This window comes from Lissotriton helveticus, chromosome 3_1 (assembly GCF_964261635.1).
Source record: "Lissotriton helveticus chromosome 3_1, aLisHel1.1, whole genome shotgun sequence".
NCBI lineage: Eukaryota > Metazoa > Chordata > Amphibia > Caudata > Salamandridae > Lissotriton > Lissotriton helveticus.
In genome coordinates this window covers 95,305,793-95,322,679 of record NC_136061.1, presented here as the reverse complement: position 1 = coordinate 95,322,679, position 16,887 = coordinate 95,305,793, and positions in this window count along the sequence as shown.

Genomic DNA, 16,887 nt, shown 5'->3' with positions numbered 1-16,887 from the left:
GGTGCAGGTGTGAGGGCAGAACAGTGTTCAGGCTTCAGGCAAGTCCACTTCAGCCTCTGGTCACATTGGGTTTGCTGTCAGATCACACAGGTCTCCTGACACAGTCAGGCAGCCAAAGCAGCAGGCAGCGCATGACTCTGATCCCAGAAGTGTTGGGGACTTGGTTGCTCTATTATTGGTTGGCAAATTCAAAGCCCAGGAGGGCCATGGCATGAGGGAAAACCAGTTTTATTTTCCTCTTTCTACAAAGTCAGTGCTCCCCATTTAGACTCCATAGAGGGAAAAGCTGGGCATTTATTGAGGCAGACTTTAGCTGTACTGTGTGAAGCTTGTAAACTGTCCAAAATCTAAGTCATTTTCTAAGTTATTCTCAGTTTTACTACAAAGTGAATTCAACAGTTTCTGAGAGAGTATCTTTAGGCACTTAACCACTCTCAAGAACATCAGCGCAGTGTGCATTACTTGTGGTCAGGACAAAAGAGGTTTGGTCAAGGGGTCTAATCAAGGTTGATGGACCTAAGTGTGAGGAACAGTTATGGCTTTTTATATGTAGTCATTCAGAACATTTTAAATCTTAAATATTGATTTCTCAAAAATTAATATTGCATGCAGATTTGAGTAAAATGTTCTATAAATCTAAGAGGCAAGCCGAAATGGTAAGTGTTCTGGTGTATAATTTTCTAACAAAGATGGCGGCCAGATAGTGAGAGTCATATTCCAAACGAGCACAAACTAGAATATGGCTGCCATCAATTAACTCTAGTATATGACGGTGCTTACCCTGGAGAATGTTGCTTTTCAATGCACGTTTTTGTCTTCTCAGGTCTCTCTCAGTTTAAAGACTCAACTGTGCTCTGATCTTCTCTGTAATATCCTCTTCGCGGTGTCGGCTGAATTTCTTCAGTGGAACTGTCTGTTGTTACAGTGCCGCCATCAGTTTTTGTAAGGACTGGAACATTTCTCCAAGGGTAGTATTGTTCCATGACTGACTTTATTGGACTGAAGTAACCCTTTCATCTGTGGAGAGACAATCTCCCATTTCTTCTGAAGACTTTCAATCATGTTACTTGATTTGGTTTTCAGGGCATCTTATAATCTGCGTTTTATATTATTAAATCTTGTTAAGGGTTTAGGTTCTGCATGAATATATCATCACACCTCAGACAAGTTAGACTTTAGACTAATATTTCATATTATATGTTGCAGGCAAATAATTTATGCTCACAAGGACATGTAGCTGCAAGGTTCTACCCATCTCTAAAAGGTTTATCATAAACAGTAACTTAGCCAGTGTTCGACAGACAGTTCGTTTCAGGAGACTACGTAGTAAATGTGTTTATTCTCTTTAGATCTTAAATGCAACTTTATACTAGATCCGAGAGTTTGCACTGCAGTGTCTGTCCCAGTTCCCCTTTCCCCTTTACTCATGGAAGTTGCTTTTTAGCCTCCTCAGAGTACAACGTGGGCAAGAAATAGCAGCATCGAAGCCCAGCCATTGCATCAGTTGAACCTTGAGTCTGCCAAACACTTACAACTTACTACCCCTGAATTCTAACATGACAGTGGTTTTTACGTGAGCACAAGAGCGCAGCTCAACTTTTTTACATTCTGTTCTCTGCTTCAAAGGTGAATACAATGACAGTGAAAACGGAGGGTCCCTGGACCAGACTTGGGGACGTTAGGGCTAACTTGGTCTCTATTTGGTCCCAGTGACGATTTATTCAAGCCTTACTTAGTGTACGGCAGACGAAATTCTCCATTGATCGCAAACTTGTTGAATGTTTCGTCTTTCGTAATACACGGTCATTATAGCCTATGTCAACACTCCTGTGGCAAGATTTACTAAATTCCCAGGCAGTGCAGTGCCGCAGCCATAAATTCTGTGCTGTGTGATAAGGAGAGAGCAGAAGAGCACCAAATGTATTGAAATATGGCACTCTCCTCCCCTCTACCGAGTGTTGGCGCAGAAATCAACTGGAGTATGCCACAGAGACACCCTTGAGCCATGGTGCATGGGTGTCTCCATGAGGCTAGTTTAGGTTTTATACTGGAAGGCTACCCTTCCAGTACAAAAAACCAAGCATAGAATGACAAACAATTTCCCCTCTTTGTATGTGTGCGGTACATTGCAGCACACGTACAAAGTCGGAAAAGGAAGGAGAAATTAAAGCATTTCTCCTTCCTTGTGCCTGCTTAAAAAAGGTGCAGTTTTCTTGTGCTAAACCCAGTTTACTTGTTTAGTAAATTGGATTTAGCGTCAGAAACCTTGGGTTGTTGCATGGGAATGCCCATGCTCCATCTATGGTACCCCCCTTGACGCTAAGTAATGCAAAGCAGTGCTATGCAGTGCTTTGTGTTATTTTCACGTTATTTCCAGCACTAAACAAGTATAGCTCTGGAAATTTATGGCGTCTATTCGCGTCACTTTTGTGATGCAAACACGGCATAAAATCTTAGTAAATGTCCCCCTACGTGTGACCATAAGTGCTCATCATGGGAAGAATCATATTAAGAAAGCCACAGTTCCTGCTCATGGATTTCTAAGAACATTTGGATTTCTAAATTCAATCCAGCCCAAGAGACCACAATTTGTATTTTTGCTGACTGCATGAAATGATATTTTATTCTCTTGGCAAAAACTTGCAAAGCTAATTTAAAAATTGAAGGTTTCATTTAAAATTAGACTTACATTTTTATTTTCATGTTAGTGTGAGCTGCCACTGGGCGCTTCGGTATAATACCTACATTTAAGTTTCCTGAGGATTAGTAATACATAGTTTGTAACCCCTCTGAGTTAGCTCATGCTGGCAATGGGCAGCACAGAGAGTTGTCGTGCAGTGGATGGAGAAAAGGCTTTTCTGCGTCATTATGCTTTTAGAAGAGGCACGCGGTGGGCAGAGCCCTCATATTGCCAAAAGCACAGCTAAAAGGTGGGGATAAATAAATCCTTATGCCTATAAACAGAACTATAGACTAGACAGGTGTCAAATCACATTAATTCCCTGATAGTGGCAGGTATATGAGAGAAATGTGTTGTCCATTTAAACAACACACAGGAACTGAGGCAGGTGTGCCCTCCTTGAGCCTCAGTGGCAGTAAAGTATGGGTAGAAAGGAACAACATAACCCTTGAGGCTTCAATGAAGGCAGAAAAGAATCTTACAACACGAATGCATACTCTGAAGGAGCTGTTAGTTAAATGTTTGCCCATCCCTCTGTCGTGGGCTCTGTCTGTGCTGCATATCTTGCTTAAACTGCTGGAGCTTGGAGTCGTTTGTAGTAGTGTCTGTGTGGTGCTACTTTCGTAGATGGGCTGTGACCCCCTCCCAGCGCTGATTATTTAGGTATCTGTAGTCAGTGATGAAAAGCACTGCTTTCAGTGGTGGTTCATTGGGTGAAACTTCTTATAATGGTGATTACATGGGTGGCCCTACTTTCAGGAAGTGTTACTCAGATGGTGGAGCTACCTTCACTGACAAATCCCTAAGCAGCTGCCCAGTCTGTGGAAGTTCCTCAGGTGACATTGCTTTTAGTATTGGTGGCACTGGTCTCTTTGCTTTAAGTGGTGGTTACTTTGAGGCCTTGCTCTCAGTAGATGTGACTTCAGCGGCACTGCATTTAGGAGTGATAGCATAGTGGCAATACTTTCAGTGAGGAGTAGTCAGGTGGCACTGCCCTCAGTGGTGATACTTACATGCTGCTATTGCAGTTTTGTGTCACCAGACTCAGTGGTGCTCCATTGCTTCAGCAGGAGTTCATGGAAGGTCTAGATTGCAGTGGTGGCTCTGAGGTGGTTGCTTGTTTCCTCAGGTGGCACTGATTTCAGTGGTGGATTATCAGGTGGCATTCCCTTCAGTGGCACTGCTGCCAGTGGTCATTCCCCAGGTGGTTTCCTGCCCACAGAAGCTCCTCAAATGATACTAACTGATCATCAGCCTGCAATTAACAGGTTGAGTATGAGTTGCAGTGACCCTAAAACACCACAAAACACTGGGTACAATACACCTCACCGCTGCCTGACGGCATAATCGCCTCGGCAAGCAACCAAAATCCTTTCACTGTCTGATGGCATAATCGCCGTGGCAGGCACCCAAACCTCAACACTATCAGAAGGTACTAGATAGACAAAGACGAGACTCTCTGAGGAAACATGCTGACAATTCTGCAAACCCAATTGACCGCTACCCGCGGCCCATCACTGAGCTGACCATGTGATACAACCTCAACTGTGACAAAGCGTCACACATCAATAAGACAACCTAAACAGTGACTAAAAAATTCGAAATGAATGTGGAGTAATGAGGCTACTGCCTCGGTATCCAAAAACTCACCACTGCCAGAAGGAATCTGACAAGACGAAAACAAGACACAGACGGTTCAATACACACCATACACCTCTCCAGTAACATCACACATACAAGCAAGACTCTGACCTCACACCCAACGCTGCCCAAATATGCAATTAACTGGCTGCTAGGGCACCCGAGAACAGATTTCTGCACTAGATACCCACCACACGTGTTCATACCTCTGTTTGGCAGTAGTGCCTGTGTAATGGTCGGGAAGATAGGCGAAGTACCTAGCCTTACCCTACAAAACCACAAACCTGATTATGAGTATAGCTGGTATTTATCACACATGATGAAAAATGATACCACGGGGTACTTTATTTTTTGAATATGTAAGCACAACAAGTTGTTGGGGAATAACATGCAGATTTTGGTGTTTAACGCAGCAAAATCCACATGATAAGATAAATATTGTATGGTTTTCCGCGCTTAAATTTCTGCAGGTGTGACCTGCCGCAATTTAACAATACTTGACAATATTGGTTGATAGTTATTGGATGCTCTAAATACCTAACAACTCGTAATCCTAACCTGTTTGTAAACAGGGGTTTACACAAGGGTCGAAATTAACCGCCCAACTAGTACTTAGGGACATCGGGTCTTATTTAGAGTTTGATCATTGGGTACTCCATCAGAAACGCTACGGATATTCTGTCCAGCATAATACAAATGCATTATAGCCTATGGTACTTGTACTAGGGAGAGGTGTGGCACAGCGGGCAGAGCAGCTGACTCCAGAGCGCCAGGCTCACGGTTCGATCCCTGGTGGCAGCTCAGTTCATCACCATGTGACTCTGGGCAGTAGCTTACTTAATCTCCCCGACGGCCCCGAGCGCCTTGAGACCCTTACGGGTGATTAGAACATTATAATGTTGGGAGCTCCATTGCAGACAATGGAATGCTCCCTGCTTCTACGGGCCGGTAAAGGCCCGCAGAGCAACATTCCAATGTTCTACAAAGGCTTCTCGAAGCTCGAGGGGATAATCCCCTCGAGCTTCGAGAACCCTTTGTTTAATTTGTTAGAACATTCTTCCCTCTAGTGGCAGAATGTTCTAATAGCCTTATAGCCCTTCGTAGCAGTGCTATACCGTCAATTAAAGTCCCGCTGTCTCGTTAAAGTCCCTCGCCTTCGGCTCGGGCCTTTAACGATTCAGCTACGGCGGGCTATAAGGTTATATTAGTTCGCACTTTACAAATATCTGATTTATTTAATATGCTGGACAGGGATTCCTCCATGTGTTGATGGAGTTTCCCGCCCACCAAACTCTAAATAGGGCCCTAAGCCTAAAACATTGACTTAACAAAGATATATCTCAACCCCTATTTATGCAATATCTGCACAGACCTACTCAACCTCTGCTTGGAATGTCAACCCCTACAACCAAATACTGAGTGATAACCTATATTTGCCGAATTGAGTGCAGTATAAGTGACAGGTGACAATAACAACAATAATTATGCAGAGCACCAGCATAGCACAAATACACTTCTAGAGGCCAGTGTGCCAGTTTACTTTTTCTGGGTCTTCCTTCCTCAGTGACAATTAGGCAGTCCATGTATCAAGTATTTTTGTTGTTGTCCTACTGCAGACAGGTACCACTGTAAGTTCACTGACTGAATTGTCTTAAACCTCTTTTTAAGCTTTGCGCAGGGTCTGAGTCGCGTACATGGCAATCTGGTCGGACCCGCTGGGCTGGTCTGATAGTTCAACATGTGGGCTGTTTCTAAGCGACTTGTGGGCCTCTTTTATTGCCAGGTGGGACGGTTTTCAATGTTGATTTCCCTGATATTACCACAAGCATTGCCTGCAACAGACACATATGTCTGCTGTCTCCCATATGTTGCAAAGTACCTATACAGCGTCTTTACAAACACAAAACTCGCCTGATTTGCAAATGTGGGATACTCTTTAGGGGAAACATCCTTTACATCGCAACTTTTACAACGCAAACCATTACAACGCATTGCGCTGGGGGGGCGCTCTAGGATAGGGAATAGATTTAATTTACTATCCAACACCTTCCCTACCATCCACGGGGACTGGAGTTGGAATAGTAAATTAAACTATTCACTATCCAGCACCCCAAAGCGCTATGCGTTGTAATGGTATGCGTTGTAAAAACTGCGATGTAAAAGCATGCGTGGTAAAAGCATGCGTTGTAATGTCATACATCCACTTTTTAGCCATCTGGATCGTTAATGAGACCACTTTTAATTTTGGTGTCCGGGCCTCTTTTTTGTCCCAGTCTGACCATGGGTAGCAGTGTCATACATCATTTATATACCAACAATAAATACATTGTCCTGTGAGTGTTTCTGTTAGAGTTGCTTGATGAACATGCTTTCAGTAGTACTACAGTGCTCTTTAACTCTAGGTTTAAAGCTCCACACTGCTTGTCACTCTTATTTTGGTTTATGGGCACTTTAGGTGGATAGGGACAGTTTTCAGGGGTCAGGACAGTTTTAGGCCTCAGGGGAGGGGCTGTGTTGGGGTAGTTTACAGGGTAAGGGTCAGTTTTTAGGACTCAGGGCTGGTGGGGGCGGGGCTCAGGTAGTTTTTAGGGCGTGGAGACAGTGTTCAGGGCTCGAGTGGGGGAAAATAGGCAGTTTTCTGGGCTAGGGACAGTTTTACGTTTTAGAGTGGGGCACTGTGTCGGGATACTTTACAGGTCTAGAGGTCAGTCTTTGGGGCTCAGGGTCGGGGGCTGTGATTGGGGTAGTTATAGGGCGTGGGATACATTTGTAGGGCTCACGGCAGGTGAAAAGGGACAGTTTTCAGGGCTGGGGGTCGGGGTGATATCTTTACCACATCATGGGCCTCATTTATGAGAAATGACGCATCGCTGCGTGAAAGCAGTGATGCGTCACTTCTCAGTGCGCACTCCCTGCGTCATGATTGATGCGTCATATTTATAATATGACGCATCATGTCGCAAGGAGTTACAGATACGTCAGTATTTCCGTCAGTATTTCTGACATATCTGTAGGCGCAAAAGTGACGCATTGCTGGAGTGTGTCACAAAAGTGACTCAACTTCAGCAATGTGTACTTTCACATGAGCAAGTCCCATGTTGTTAGTGCCTGTGTCAGTCTTACGCCTGCCATGAAGCAGGAGTAAGATTTTGACTCATTAGAGGCCAAGAAATGGCACAGTGAAATCTTATAGATTTCACTGCGTCACTTCCATGACACTTTCTTGCGTCAAAACGCCCCCCTTGCATACATTATACCTGGCGCAGGTATAATGTGGCGCAGGGGTTTACAGAGTGACGCATCTACCTAGATGCGTCACTTTGTGTAAATATGGCGCAACAAGGCGCATTTTTTACGCCACTGGTGCGTCACAAAAAGGGACGCACCGGCGACGTAAAAGTGATGCACAGCCTCATAAATGAGGCCCCATGTCTTTACCATGAAATTGCGTGGTACAGGCCTGCGTGATAAAAATGTGGTCCTGGTTGAGATCGCGAGTTTCAGGCATGCGTTGTTGAGACATGCGTTGTACCATCATACAACCTTCAAGGACTTTTGTGATTGAACTCAGAACCAGGAACACAAAGGGGCAGGCAGCAGATGCCACCAGAGGGTAACAGTGGAGGAGTTCAGGTCCAAAAACATCAAAGGTTCACTTTGGAAGCACCACAGACTGGCAGCACCCCTGGCAGACCATGCCGGGAGCCACAAGCGGAGAGAGAGGTAAAAGGCCTCAGTCTAGTACAGCTTTGGCAGCTGTCTACACCAAAGGCTTGTTCCTCTCCCTACCTGAGGGATGACAGTATGCTGCTTATGTTCCCCCACTAGGTAATGCATGGGAAGGGCAGAGCACAGCTGTGCTCTGCTCTGCATACCACCTTGCTTTTATCCGGCTGCACAGCGGTGTTAGCAATAGGGCTATTTTTATTCAGCACGCTAAGCATGCGGTTTCTCCAGAATCCAGGCAGGTTGTGTGTGGTTGCAGCACTGTGGAGTTTGTCCTCCAAGTTTGGGATCTAAGAAGCCTTTCAGAGCTCTGTGGCTCCTTTGAAAGCAGGTTAGGGCCCGGGGCATTTTTGCTTTCCAATATTTTATTCATTATGGTTTTGTCTGTGAAGCATCTATAGATGATCAGTTGCCTGTGCTCATCTCCATCCTCTAGGGACCCGTGGCCTATTTACGGTTAAGTGTAATCGCTACTCTCTCCTTCCTCACTCTGCTCATGTTGTAGGAAAGGTGTTGGTAGTGGCCAATTCATTGCACACTTGTCCTTGTTGTCTCTACATCTGTCTGCCCTCTCTAGGTCACCATCCTTCAAGATTTCTTTGGGTGTCTTTTTCCTTGCCAGCTTTAATGTCCATCCATTTTTATCATGAGATGTCACTCAACACTTCCTTCATTCATTACTATTAAATAAATCTTTAGGGTGATAGCTAGATCACAGTTAGGTATTTTTTAACTTTTCTGCACATTTTAAAACATAACTCTTCTGCTATGCAGCTTGAACCTGCTTTCCAGGGGTTAGGTTCTTTGTGTTAGCCTTGGATGTCCATCTTCTGGGAGATGTTTCAACCTCTCCAATGGAGGGCATAGGTTTGCTCTTATTGCCTTGGCTGTTGTTATTCTTGTCTAGTAGGCACTGCATGTGCTCTTGGTTCTTATTTCCCCATCTCAATTTAATGTTGTGAAAGATTTTGGGCCCGATGTAGGTAAATGGCATTTACCGATTCGTAAATACCGAATTTTACCGATTCGGTATTTACAAATCGGTAAATGCTATGTAGGTATTTTTACCGATTTTTTTACTGAATCTGTAACATTCGGTAATTACTGAATCGGTATTTACCAATTCGGTAATTGACATTGGTTCCTATGGGCCTCAATGCCCATAGGAACCAATGTCAATTACCGCATCGGTAAATACCGATTCGGTAAAATTACCGAATTTACAAGGGGGACAGGGTGTCACTTTGACACCCTGTTTCACCCCTGATTCAGGCTTGTGTCCCAGAGGGCATGTATGTGTGTCACATGGCACAGGTGTACATGCACAGATGTGCATATAGCCAGGAATTAGTTATTTACCATGCAATAATATTACATGGTAAATAATGAACTCTTAGGGGCCTGTGGCACTGTTTCCAGTGCCACCTACATGTAGATTTACCGATTCAGTAAATTTACCGATTCGGTATTTTACAGAATCGGTAAATTTACCGAATCGGTAAATTTACAGATTCTGTAAAATATAGGCCCCCTACATCTCAATCACCAAATACCGGTCGGTAACGGCCAAATCAGCCGTTACCGACCGGTATTTAGTGACCTACATCTGGCCCTTTATCCTTTGTGAGAGATCTTAAGGGGGTTTACAGTGGTATTCTAATTGGTTGGTAACATCAACGGGATTTTGCAAGCTCTCCATCCTCCACACCTCTTCCACGTCATGAAAGTATGGCCATGGTGAAAGAGAGAAGTGGATCCATTCCGAAACAAGCCACTTCAGTGCTGAAAGAAGATGTTGCAGGATTTTCTCCGGGATTAGGAATCTAGCCTATTATCATTCCTGTTCTAGCACAGGAGCCCTGAAGAAGGCCTCTCTGTGGTGTTGCAAGGATTCCATCCAGAATCAGAGACTCATATTACAAGTGTAGGAAGAGAGTTGCCAGCTAAGTGCAGTAGTTAGAAGGTTAGACCTGCAGCAGGAGAATGGTTGCACTGGAGGATGAGCTTTGGAGGCTACGGCACAGGTTAGGCGTGGAGCTCAGGAGAAGCAGGGCAAGGAGGAGGAAGCACATGAAAGGTTCCAGGGCTATGGAAGCAGAGTCACACAGGTAGGTGTAGAGCCTTAGTATTCAATCAATCAATCAATCAGGGGTTGGCAAAGCGTGCTACTCACCCGTGAGGGTCTCAAGGCTCTGGGCGCTTAGTATTGGTGGAACATAATATTTAATATCATGAGTTCCTTAATATCACTTTACAATATTGATGGTAATTAAATATTTTTCTGTTTTAAACAATAATATCAAAGTTATAAATATCTATTAATTTAATATTGTGGTTTTTCGAATTGATTCATGTGGTTTTGTTAATAATGTGTAATTTATTTTATTGTTTGTTGTTTTTGACATGACACTTCTGGTATTTCCCTAAAACGTTAAGATTTTTATCCTGGTTTTTGCTCAATCTCTCTTCATGGCCTTAGGACTCTGCACACTTCCCAAACATAATGCATTGTGAACGTGTGCACACCCTTCCTACACATGCAAGGATGGGGTGCTTACTTGATGGGTTTAGAAGTTTTACCTGTGAGAGCCCTGTAAAAAAGTACACACATACCCAGAGCAGGTACAGCGCTGGCTAGTTAGTAGTGGGATGCGTCATCGATGGTGCCATCCACCAGAAGAACCTGTCAAGCGTGTATCCTACTCAGGTGGCCTTTTTCACACAGTAGCCAACACTGAATGAGCCTTACACTCCTAACCATAGGTCAGGTCTGCCATTGCAGGCCGATGTATATGTGCACTTGCACCGATGGTATTTTAAAGATGTGTCCCACCTGCCAGTGCAGGGCGGTGAGTGCACACTTGCACCCATGATGTTCCTAAACAGAGGTCAGGTCTGCCATTGCAGGCCTGTGGATGTGCACACTTGCACTGATGGGGTTTTAAATATGCATCCCGCCTGCCATTGCAGGTTGGTGTGTACGCATTTGCACCTATAGTGTTTTAATTATGTGACCAGTCTGCCATTGCAGGCCGGTGTGTGTGCGCTTGCACCTATAGTGATTTCAAACATATGTCAAACCTGCCATTGAGGGTCTAGGAGAGCACAATTGCACTTATGCTTAGGTTGGCCTTTCTAAATCACTGGCCCAACCTGAGGGTACCTTTCTCTACTACTAAATCACCCCTAGGGTAAGTCTTAAGTGGTAAAGCGAGTGGTAGGTGAGAGGCAGGGCAGGTACACAGGTGTTCCCTGCCCATGTAATGAAGAATACCCATGTGTGTTTTCACCACCTATGAGGTTTTATTGTCCCCTAGAACAACATTGGGGAATGAGTGAAAATACTTCAGGTTGCACTAGTGTATTGCAGTGGAACAGCCTCATCATGTTTACTATCACTGGATTCACAATGGCAAACCCTTTCCTATGATAAAGGCGGTTTTGTCATTGAGAGCTTAGAAGTGGGCATTTCTCTGCTCTAAAACTCTTTTTGTGCCTTTTAATTTAACTTTAATCCACACTGGAGGTTGGAGGAGCATATATGTGAATTCCCCAGTGACAGCTACAAAACCTCGGCATGCAACTAGAATGACAGACTTCTGACATTTGAGGGCCTGGCTGGAGGAATTGGAGGGAGAGGCTGTGGCACTTGGCCTCTGGGAGCCAGATCATGGCCCCGCTAAAGATTAAGATCTGCATTCCACGGCCTCATGGCAGACAGGGCTGAAATTTAGGAGAGACATCCATGGTTCAAATAGAAACCCTCTGAACCACCCCCAACTTCAAAGGCACACATCAGTATAACTATTCGTGTCAGACATCAGCAGGGCAGAGATACACATGTGGGGAACCTGAAACTGTGTGGTGAACATTGCCAGAGGAATCATTTGTGCACAAGGAGAATTACTGCCATTGAAAGGGACTGTGCACATTTCCTGAATAGTGGCTGACCTAGGCTGACTACCTGCTGCTGAGTGACACCCTGAAGTATGCTCTCCAAGGGCTTGTTGGCTTGCTCTCTGTTTGTTTGTGAAGGTCTCAGGGACATCAGGGACCTCCCGCGAGGGACCTACATCATCTACCTTGGACATCTGGAGAGTGGTGCCCTCATAAGTGCCCACATCGTCGGCTGGATCCCAACTGTTAGCATGGCGTCTTGTTGGTGGTGAGCGAATTCACTAGTTGCTGAATCCGCATCAATGATGCCGCATTTCTCTGGTGCGAGACGCCAACTGCTTGCTCATTGCGTGCAGTGTCCAATTCACAGGGTGTGACCCTCAGAGGTGAGGGTGTACCGGTAGTAGTGCCTCATTCTACCTCGTGTGGCACTGCTGAAGTTACGCCTGTGTGACCGGAATTGACTGGTGCAACTCGTATCATCGCGCACCACACATGTGTTTCCAAGGAGGCACGGAATTTAAAACTCATCGTTGTGTGTGACCAGAATTGTCTGGTGTGAAACGTATCATCATGTGCCAGGCGTTGTGCCTCATTCCCAGGGAGGTACAGTATTTGTTACTCTTCATTGTGTGAGACTAGAATCGTCTGGTGCAGCTCATATTAACGTGCACCAGACGTTGTGCCCTGATTGCCTGGGCCCAACTATAAACAATGTGTGCCTGATGGGGTGTCTCTTGCTTCCGAGAGGCCCCCCTGTTCCATTCCCCCTACAACAATTATTCCTTTGGAGCCCTCAGTGTGATGGACCAATTGCCCTCTTCTCACCCGGTCCTCGACTACATTGTATTGCCAGTTAATACTGCCTGAAATGGCCCAGGGTAGGGAGAGTGATTGACTGGGCTGAAGGAGCACTTCCAAGAGTGATTGGAAGTGGGTCAAGATACTGTCCAACAGCCCAAGCGCTTCTCAGAACTGGGCTGGTGTAGGAAGGCATATTGCGGAACCCTTTTTGAGTGACTGACTGCCCGCTTCTGCTTTGCATCCTGTGGGTGAACTTCAGAGTGGTGGGTAGCCCCCCCCCTCCTTTTGATGATTGCCTCCTAATTAGCTATGCTACTACCCCCACCTCATTTGATATTTGGTTTACCATTGCAGCCTCAGCCCACTGTGCTGCTTAAAAGTGTTTAAGTCTTTGTATGTACATATTTCTGTTTTCATTGTGATTTGGGGACCCTATAACTGTGATACTGCATTCTAATGATTGCCAGGGTTGGACTGGGTTTGATAATGTTTTGCACAGCATAAGGGTGCTGGAGAATAAAGTAGGATCTCCTCCAAGTGTTTATACTACTAATGTCAATTTAACACAGTTGGGTCTAGTACTGCTAGCAATATTTGAATTTGAATTTAAAATACTTATAAAGAGCTACATTCACCATGCGGTTTCTTGGCGCTATATTTCCAAGTGTGATTTATGCCTAGAGATACGATATTCATTTTGTGTTAATTAATGTGTGTGTTGAATATAAACTTATTTACATACACCACATGTGCAGCCTCTTTAGTGACGCTCAGTATATTTATTGTGTGTATGTGCTGTGCCAATCCTTTACACATCATCTCTGTGGTGGGCCTGACTGTACAGTGCCAACCTACCCAAGGGTGAGTGCAGGTTATACAGTGAGTGTAAGCACCCGTCCCTGACAGAAGTGGTGGGCTCTGCCTGGCTACGGCATCACCTCAGCCAACTAGAAAATGCCAGTTCCAACTTTTGTTTTCTAAATATTATTTATGTTTGTAAATGTTGTGCTGTATTGGAGTGTTTTGATATTTATTAGTATAATATTTTTTAATTTGTAAGTCTGCATATGCGCTGTTTGCGGCTTGTTGGGTTTTATAGAGATTTTGTTAGATAGTTTTAAAAATTATGATTTTAAATGTATTTTTTATATTTCAATTTTATCTTATTTTGTATATTTTTATATACAGCTAAAACAATAGCTTGTTAAATTTACTGTTAAAAAAATTTCAGAATATTTGTTTTTATGAAGATTTTATTAGTAGTGTTTTAAAAAAGTAGAGTTTTAATACTTAGATGGTAAATAATTGTTATTAATATATTTAATTTATTTTTTAAATATTCTCTTGGTTTATATTTTGGGGTTTTAGGAGTTTTGGATGTGGAGTTGGTAAATAATGTAATATTTTAATTGCATGTTTTAAATACTTGTGTATTGTGGTTAAAATATTTAAAAATATATGTTTAGTTTCTATTAAAAAAGAATAATTGGCTTTCTTTAAGAAGTGTGTTCCTGACATTTTAAAACACATTTCATTTATGTTGTCTTATTTAGGAAGCAATAAATTGATTTTTATAAATGTATATTTAAAATGTGTGAATTACATTATTGTGTTAATCTAAATGTCAGCTATTATTACATTTATTACATTATTTATATTTATATTACTTTTACAAGTTTAATTTTTTAATAGGTAACACATTCAGATATTTTTATGTTGTTTATATTTTTTAGGTACAGTTTTCAATTTGTTTCCTTTAATTTGAATTAGTTTGGAGACGGAATAATAAATCTGATAACACCCGCCCAGAGCCCAATACTTTCCCAGGTTTTGTTTAGTTGGGAGCTGAAATAGTAAATACACTCTGATCAAGTTTCAATGCTTTCTGTAATGTTGTTTCATTTGGATTAGGATTAGTAATGTTTACTCTGCCAGAGTACAACTGTTTACCTAATGTTGTTTAGTTTGGAGTGGAAATGGTCATTCTGACCCTTCCATAGTCCAGTGTGTTCCCAAGTGCTGCTTAGTTTGGAGTGGGAGTAAATGTGACCCATCCAGTGTCCAACTCTTTAGCCAATTTTGTTTAGTTTAGAATAGGAATAGTAAATATGGCTCCCCCAGAGTCTGACGTTTTACTTTAATGTTGCTTAGTTTGCAGTGTGGATAGTCTATCTGCCTGTTACTTAGTTTAGGGTAGGTATAGTAAATTTGCCCCGCAAAATTCCAACACAATCCAGAATCTTGTTTAGTTTGGAGTAGGTATAGTAAATCTGCCCCCTGCCCAGAGTCCAATGCTTTTTCCAATATGGCTTAGTTTGGAGTCGGAATAGAAAATCTGAACTCCCCATCCCAGAGTCAAACATTTTACAGTGTTGCTTAGTTTGGAGTGGGAATAACATGTCTGATCACTTCCCCTCCAGACTTGCACCGCCTTGGGTTACTCCAGATTACTAAGCCACGCAAGGTGGCTCTACATGGCTTAGCCAATCTGACTTAACCACTTGCATGCTAATGACAAGGTGAACTCGTCATGAGGCACACTGGAGCTGTGCTCATGACAAGGTCAACTCGTCATGTATAATGGGATTCATAAATCTGCAGCACGGGAGGGGAAAACCCCTTAGCAGCCAAGTTTAAGGCCACGCAAGGGCATGATAAAGCTGGTCCTGTGTCTCTAACACAAGTATATATTCCGGGTTCCTAGTTCTAGTCTAAGGTAGGATCAGGGGTGGCTCCTCTGCTATGATGGAGAAGCTTCTCCCCCGCCCCCAAATTCAGCAGGCAAGGAAAAATAAAACTACACTTGTTTTATTTTTCCTTACCTGCTGAGTCTTGGGTCTGGGGCCTGGTAGTGAAAGGCACTTAGGGAAGTGGTATTTTTTATTTTTTATTTTTTTGTAGAGTTTTATGTAGCGCGAACTAGACCCGAACCGAATCAGGTATCAGAGCGCTTTACATAGCACAAGTTACTTTTTTTTTTTTTTTTTTTTACATGAGGACACACTTTCATTTTTTAGGCACGGGGAGATAAAGTGATTTGCCCAGAATCACAGGAGGTTTTGGCGTTGTTACCGAGACTCGAACCCAGATCCCCAGGTCCGAGGTCGAGCGCCCTAGCCGTTATTGCACCCCCAACACTGCGCATGATGGTTTTGCCGGCCGTGTCATGCACAGTGAAGCTCTCTCTATCCCAGCAACACAGCTGGGTGGAAAAAAGCAGGCACAGACTCACAGTCTGTCCTGGAGCACGAATTAAGGGCACCCAGGCTAATCCTGAAGATGCTCTCTGTGCAAGAGCCGCTTCAGAATTGGTGGCAGGGCATTCTGGGAGCCTGTGCCTTCCTGAAGAGAGGTGAAGAGTGTGACGCTGGACGTAACTGGCTGAAGCTATGTTTTTTTTCAAATGTATTCCACCCTGCGACCCCTAGTGCCCCTCCACCCCAACCCCCTCCCACCCCATTCCACCCCTGCTCCTCCAGTATACCGGCCACTCTGTGGTGGGATGCTGACACATAAAGTACATTTACTCTAGCCTTACTGATCCCAGGGACGGTTCAGTGGGACCTTTGCAATATAATTTGGGAGCATTATGACTTCACTCTCAGGGAACAGTATTCTCAAGAAGTGATGGGGAAGATACTAGAATCATGCATGCTGTAGGTGTGATACAGATGATAACATCAAATGGAGGGACCACATTTTGGGGTCTCTTTTTCCGTTTGGGGCTCATGAGATATCTTTTCATAGCATTCAAACATTTGTGATATGTTGAAGGAAAGGACTGCGGTCTAAATGTCTGAATGTATTACACTCACCTGGAAGAAGGATGGAGTTAGCTAATAGGGTGCTATAGTACTATAGTGTGTATACAGTAATGTATGATTGATCTCCCCCAGGACACATGACAGTGGTCCTTCCTAGCATTGCCCATGTCGTTTCCAAGTTGTATGTGGATCTCCAATAGCACAAAGAAGGGGTGGCACAGGAAGGAGACACCACACATCAAGCAGCTGGTAATTGACATGGCAGAAGGTGCAAAGCCAGAGGAGAAGAGTTATAATTTTTTCATGCAACTAAATGAAGCAAGACACCTGTCCTGATAAGGATTCTGTATCTGTAGGGGTAAAAATGATGTTAAC